At 34.7% G+C, this 7,552-nt stretch overlaps 1 non-coding gene across 1 annotated transcript; it reads left to right on the top strand.

The window, feature by feature from the left end:
• Positions 1 to 511: 511 nt before the first annotated feature.
• Positions 512 to 618, top strand: LOC126941633 (U6 spliceosomal RNA). The gene has a single exon (XR_007721400.1). It is a non-coding gene; the product is annotated as a U6 spliceosomal RNA (small nuclear RNA).
• The last annotated feature ends 6,934 nt before the right edge of the window (positions 619 to 7,552 follow it).

Below are 7,552 nucleotides of genomic sequence, written 5' to 3'. Positions count from 1 at the left end.
TAGCAACATGTATGTGTCTTAAAAACATATTGTTAAGTGAAAAAAGAATGAGACATATAACACAGTTTTCATAAATACAAAGTATATGCACAATCCCAAAACATTTTACTAAAACATGTACACATAAAAGGAAGTACAGTAAGCATGTTTAGTGACTTTCTATAGGGGGAGTGGGAGTGGTGGAAGAAAAACTAGTGGACAACAGGGACACTGGGAAATAATAATAGCCAAAGGGAACTTAATGGGGGTTACGTGATAATGAGCAAAGGACTGAGATGTACAATTAACTCAAGGCTCTGCATCTGCTTTTTAAGAAAATACATGGAATATACTAGATATGATCAGACATACATTTACAAAGATAAGATGGAAAACCTATTATGCATTATATCACAGAATACCGGGTTGCACATGTTAAAATATGAAGAGCAATATGTATTTTAAGCATTAAAATAATGATAAAGATTTACTGAAAAACATTATTAAAATAACCAGACAAAAATCATATAATGTGGTCACTTTGGGAGCACATATATTAAAATTGTAATGATACAGAGAAGATTAGCATGGCCCCTGCACAAGGGTGACATGCATGTTTGTGAAGGTTTCATATTTTTCAGTATCGTGAAAATGGCCATAGTGCCCAAAGTAATTTATAATGTAATATTATTCCTATTGGCCTACCATTTACATTCTTCACAAATTTAGAAAAAACTGTTTTAAAATTCATATGGAACCAAACAAGAGTCTGTATGGCCAAGACAATCGTAAGCAAAAAGAACAAAGTTGGAGGCATCACCCTACCGTACTTCAAACTATAAGGCTACAGTAACAAAAACAGCATGATACTGGTACAAAAACAGACACATAGACAAACAGAACAGAATAGAGAACTCAGAAATAAGATTGCACATCCACAACCATCTCATCTTCAACAAGCCTGACAAACACAAGCAATGGGGAAATAATTCCCTATTCAACAAATGGTGCTGGGATAACTGGCTATCTGTTTGTAGAAAATTGAAACTGGACCACTTCCTCATACCTTATACAAAAATTAACTCAAAGTGGATTAAATACTTAAATGCAAAACCCCAAACTCTAAAAATCCTAGAATAAAATATAGGCAGTACCATTCAGGACATAGGCATGGGCAAAGATTGCATGATGAAATCGTCAGTAGCAATTGCAAAAAAAGCAAAAATTGACAAATGTGATCTAATTAAACTAAAGAGCTTCTGCACAGCAGAAGAAACTATCAGAGTGAGCAGGCAACCTACAGAGTGGGAGAAAATCTTTGCAATCTATCCATCTGACAAAGGTCTAATATCCAGAATCTACAAGAAACTCAAACAAATTTACAAGAAAAAAACAACCCCTTTAAAAAGTACATGAAAAGCATGAACAGACATTTCTCAAAAGAAGACATTCATGCAGCCAACGAACATATGAAAAAAGCTCAACATCACTAATCATTAGAGAGAAGCAAATCCAAACCACAATGGGATACCATCTCATGCCACTCAGAATGGCCATTATTAAAAAGTCAAGAAACAACAGATGCTGGCGAGGTTGTAGAGAAATAGGAACACTTTTACATTGTTAGTGGAAATGTAAATTAGTTCAATCATTGTGGAAGACAGTGTGGCGATTCCTCAAAGAGCTAGAACCAGAAATACCATTTTACCCAGCAATCTCATTACTAGCTATATACCCAAAGAAATATACGGCATTCTATTACAAAGACACACACACACGTATGTTCATTGCAGTACTTGTCACAATAGCAAGGACACAGAATTAACCAAAATGCCCATCAATGATAGACTGGTTAAAGAAAATGTGGTACATATACACCATGGAATACTATGCGGCCATAAAAAGAAATGGGATCATGTCCTTTTCATAGACGGATAAAGCTGGAAGCCGTCATCCTCAGCAAGCTAACTCAGAAATAGAAAACCAAACACTGTACGTTCTCACTTTTAAGTGGGAGCTAAAGGATGAGATCACATGGACACAGGAAGGGGAACAACACTCTGTGGCATGTTTCAGGGTGGAGTCAAGGAAGAAAGAGTATTTGAAAGGATGGCTAATGCACACTGGGCTTAATACCTGGGTGATGGCTTGACAGGTGCAGTAAACCACTATGGCACACATTTGCCTATGTAATGAACCTGCACATCCTGCACATGTACCCCAGAACCTGAAAATAATAATAATTTTTAAAAGTTCTAAAAGATAACATAATAAAATGTTGCATAAAGAATGATGGCATTGCTATCAAAAATAGTAAGAGATATAATGGTGATCTATATATCAGGGTTTCCAAAATATCCTACTATTTTCCTTTTGGGGTTTTGGGATTGTGGAAGTGCCCTATTTGCTACCTTTGAGTTATGGAAAGTTGAGAAATTTCACACCACATGCTACTCAGAGATTTAACATGCTAATGAGTTTTGTGAGAAGATGTAGTAAGCAAAATGTTCCTACTTAGAATAACATGTGTTGTTTTTGTTTGTTTAATTTCATCTGCTTGCTTATGGAATTAGCTTTTAGTATAAGATATTTTGAATACTGTTTATATTGAACAAAATGCTAAGAATATGATAGATAAATTGATTTTTCCATACTGTCTTCATTTAGCAAAAATATATACTTATTACCAAATTCCTAAAATATATTATAGAATGATTAAATGATAAACTTCAGTTGCTTATGTATCTAAATAATTCTTGCCCAGCTATAATAGAAAAGTGAATATTTTATTTCTCTGGAATAATCTTCTAGTTTAATTTGCAAATGTTTTATTTTCTTTAGTTTTTTTCCTGTCTCTTTCCTCTGAGTACCCTTTGTAGCATCTGAAATGGCTTAACTAATCCAATAACTAAACACATGGAAACTTCTGTCTGCCATACTTGGACCACTCTTTATACATCAGTTATTTTTCTTTAAATTAGTCATTTTAAATTAGTATCAGCTACATAGCTATCTTGAGATAATTACGTTGCTTGCTTTCTTTCAGGCACTTGGGATAATGTCTGGAAAATAGAAAATGCCATAATAGTCTTCTACCACCAATGCTGTTTTGTCATTTTCTCTTCCATTAAAATCAGAACAAATTATTGTCATGTACTACATCCAACTCTACGTATTTTATGTAGTTGAAATGCACTTAATTGTTTACCTAATTGAAAGTTCTAATTCCTTTGTATTGAAGCGGGAAAGGTTCCCTTGTCCCCCTCCCTGGGCATGAGACGGGGGGAGTGGCTCGCTTCTTCAGTGCCCTGCTGTTCAAATCTCTAGGGAAACAAACCTCTAGGGCACGGGTTGTGGGGCTGGCTCCCCCATCGCCGGAGAGCTACTTCCACTCAATAAAACTGCACTCATTCTCCAAGCCCATGTGTGATCCGATTTTTCTGGTACAGCATGGCAAGAACTCCGGATACAGAAATCCTTCTGTCCCTGCGACAAAGAAGAGGGTCTAATTGAGCTGGTTAACACAAACCGCCTGTAGACAGCAAACTAAAAGAGCACCCTGTAACACATGCCCACTGGGGCTTCCGAGCTGTAAACATTCACCCCTAGACACTGCCGTGGGGTGCTTTTCCCCTGGAGTTGGGCTGCTCTAAGGCCCCAGCTCTACTCCAACTGCTCTCAGCAAACTCGGCCTGGTCCTGCTGGCCCATGGCCCGCCGGCGTGCAGGCATCTGTCAGTGTCCTATTCCACCAGCGTGCTCCCGTCGGGATTCCTCCATGTCGTCGCGCTTGGCTTGTGTCTTCTTCCACTAATGCGCTTGTGTCTTCTTCCACTAATGCGCTCCTTTCGAAGTTTGGCCAGCTGTTTATCTGCCTGTTAGGGTCTCAGGTTCTTAGAGGCCCAGGATGGGGGCGAGGTGGGCCAGGGTGGTCTTGGAAAATGCAACATTTGGGCACAAAAGCAGGAGTGCCTGTCCTTATCTAGGTCCGTGAGGGTGGAGCCCTACCCAGGTACCTGCCTTTCTCTACCCAGCACTTCCCTGCCCCCCTCCCATATCAGTATGAATTCACATATTTAATAAATTATCTGGCAAAGAAATATGAAGGATTAATGATAATTATGGAAAATGTAGACTAGTAATGGGAAAACAGAATAGAATAAAAATACATTGATGCAAAAATTCAAAAAAATCTATTCATAACTCTTAAAAAGATGATTTCTGAATGCTAATTTCTGGCTTAGTCAATTGATTTGATTTCCTTGTGCTGGTATTCATTTAAGATGTGAGATATGATATGAATTACATGTTTCATATAACATGTTTAAATGTTGTAAGCAGGACTATACAGCTACCTTAAGTCTTGAGAGAAAACCAAGGATTTTGTACAGTTGGGAAAGTCATTTTGATTATAATACTCAAAATACCAAACTTGCAAGGTCTTTAGACGTAGTCAAGATTCGTATGTGTCACTCAAGAGACTTCATGTTGATTATTGATTAATAAGTATTTTGACTTTTGTGACTCACTTAATTCTTTAATGCTTAGCTTATAATCTCAAACTATGAAACATTAGAAATTAATCTTGAGAAATCCCAAAGTAATTTCAGATTTTTGTTGTAATTTTTTAAATAATTTGTTACCTACAATATCTTTTAAATTAAGTCATTCAAATTCCCCACCCTCTGATGAAGCCCAGAGTGAGGATTCTATTTCTTTCAGAGTGAGTATATATTAAAAAGGAAGAGTTTTGAAACACAACCCTAAAGACCAGCTAGACACAAAGGATGTTCAATAAAGTATAAAATGAAATAAAATAATTTTTAAAGTAAGCCAATAGGAAACTACTTAAAGAGGACAATCTGTAAAAGAAGTGTCTCAGTAGCCAAGTAGAAAAAAATCAGAGGCCAGGCGTGGTGGTGCATGCCTATGGTTCCAGCTACTTAGGGAGGCTGAGGTGGAAGGATTGTTTGAGCCCACGAGGTTGAAGTTACAGTGAGACAAGTTTGTGCCAGTGCACTCCAGGCTGAGTGACAGAGTGAGAGCCTGAGTAAAAAAAAAAAAAAATTCAGAAATTATTAACTGCCTTAAAACTGTCAACAGTTAAGAAAACAATATTGGAAGATTAAAAGTAGTCTAGAAAATTGTAGAGACAAAAGCCACATTGCAAAGATCTGGGAATGGAACAAGAAGACTCCAAGAGAAAGCAACAAGTTCAAGAAAATTATAAAAACTAGAAAGGAAGTAGGAACAGAAAGTGAGTATGCAGGAGAACATATGCGAGTCTTATGGGGCAAGAGGTTGTTATTTTGAGGGCAGATGGAAAAGAACATGGAGAAATATAGAGACTGTGGTAAAAAAAAAAAAATCAATGTAGACCAAATTAAATATTGATCACATTCAAGGGGACTATTCCTTGTCTTTCTAACCATTAGTAACAAATTGAGATATTTAAATATGGACATAGTTGTCTCCAGTTACAAAAGGACAAACATAAACATGGAGAAAGGTGGTATTTAGTCTTTATTTGATGCCTTAATTTTATAGACATTGACGTCAGGGAAGACAAGTTTTTCACTTTGTCTTCAAGTAAATGACTGCCATTTTATAAAAGAGAGTACAACTAAGACACTCTTAACAGTAATAAAAACTAAAATGGTCAAAATATTGGTTTATTAAGGAAAAATATCATAAATATTTTATTTCATAAATGGCAAATAAATTTCAAAACTGAATTTACAGGAGACTTCAAGCATTATATAATGCAATTTAAGGTTATTTTAATGACTTCTAAATCCTGGGGAATATTGCAAATAATTTATTATGCAGGATGTTAGCCAACTTGAGAACAAGTAGATTTGACAGTATATTTACTTCACAATTATAGATATTAATGTTATATTTAGTAGAGTAGCAACAACTAAATGCACATTTCTTTATACGTGCCCTCTTATTTGGCTCTATTGTTCATTTAATTATTGTTATAAGCATGGCAGGGATGAATTTAGTCTTGTAATTGCCTTGCTGCTGCCAAGGCTTTTATAACTTCATAGGGACAGAGGTTAACTTATAAAATTTTATCTGATGAAGATTAAAATAAATTCTGTCTGGTGGAAAATAAATTCCCAAATATTATGACTTATAGCTCTGTAGGATATTAAGCAATTGATTAATGGAGCAAAGTTATTTAATATTCTTTTATTAAACAGCCTACAAATATCTAGTATCTCAAGTGCTTGTTGAACAGTATCTGACATTTTACTGAATCCACATGAATGTGTTAAATAATACATTTGACATGTAATCTTTTTATATTTGCAAGAGTTACAATTTTCCCTTATTAGAAATTATTATGAACAACACTTTACATGGTAGTGTGGTGATAGAAAAGTAACATAAAATATTGTGGTATAAAATTTGCTCATGTAAACGGGAATGATACTCGCACACTTCTCGTAGATATATTGGGATAAATAAATTGCTTAAAATATAGAATTTATTTTAGAACAATGCCCCTTCCTTAATAGGCCTTATATAAGTTTTTCACAAGATAATGACAATCTGGACCTAATTTGTACATAGATAAAAGTGTTAAATAAGATAATAGAGTTTCTGCCATAAATTAATTTATTAAAGGTAGTTTATAGTTTTGTTACAATAAACGTAATTATCAGAAATAGACAAAGGTCCTCTTTTATGCTCAACATTTTTAATATAACACTGATAATACAATGTTATGGTAAATGTTTGGTAACCCCGAAATGTTACTAAATTTGAAAATTAATCTACTTTATTTATTAGGTCATACTTTTTATTAGAAAAACATTGAAAATAGAGTTACAGTTAATGAAAGTAGATATGTGTACATAGAGATATATAAGTAAATTGATGTATCCACACACATAAATACATACATATATATCTTGAAGTGTGTATATGTTGATACATGTTGCTATCTGTGTGTATATATATGTGTGTGTGTCTGTGTGTTGATCACATATATATCTTCAATATGTTTCAAATGTATATGTTGTGCAAAATATAAACCCAAACACAAATATTTCACTTGGAAATTGTAAGTTATTTGGATTTAGAAAAGACTGTGTTAAGTAGCTGAACAACTACAGTGCAAATAGAAGCATGTCTTTTCCATTATCTTTTTCTATTTGTGCAATCTGTGGCCTTTTTTAACCCTGGAAGGTATAGAAGTATTTTCATGCGTTCGGTGGATAGGTGGGAGTGCAGGTAAGGGACAAGAGACCCAGAGAAAGAGAGAGAGAAAATTAATTTTCTATACCATTAATCATTATATGAAACCAATATATTTGCATTTATGTTGTGTTTATGTGAAGTTAACATATTTAATAATGCATTATAAGAAGCACTTTTTCAGACTAGAGTAAGAACCTCCAGAATAGGAGAAAATTTTGCAATCTACCCATCTGACAAAGGGCTAATATCCAGAATCTACAAAGAACTTAAACAGATTTACAAGAAAAAAATCAAACAACCCCATCAAAAATTGGGCAAAGTATATGAACACACAGTTCTCAAAAGAAGACATTCATACAGCC

This window comes from Macaca thibetana, chromosome 18, assembly GCF_024542745.1.
Source record: "Macaca thibetana thibetana isolate TM-01 chromosome 18, ASM2454274v1, whole genome shotgun sequence".
Taxonomy (NCBI): Eukaryota; Metazoa; Chordata; class Mammalia; order Primates; family Cercopithecidae; genus Macaca; species Macaca thibetana.
The sequence above is the reverse complement of the archived record's forward strand: the minus strand, read 5'-3'. Positions and strand labels throughout refer to the sequence as shown.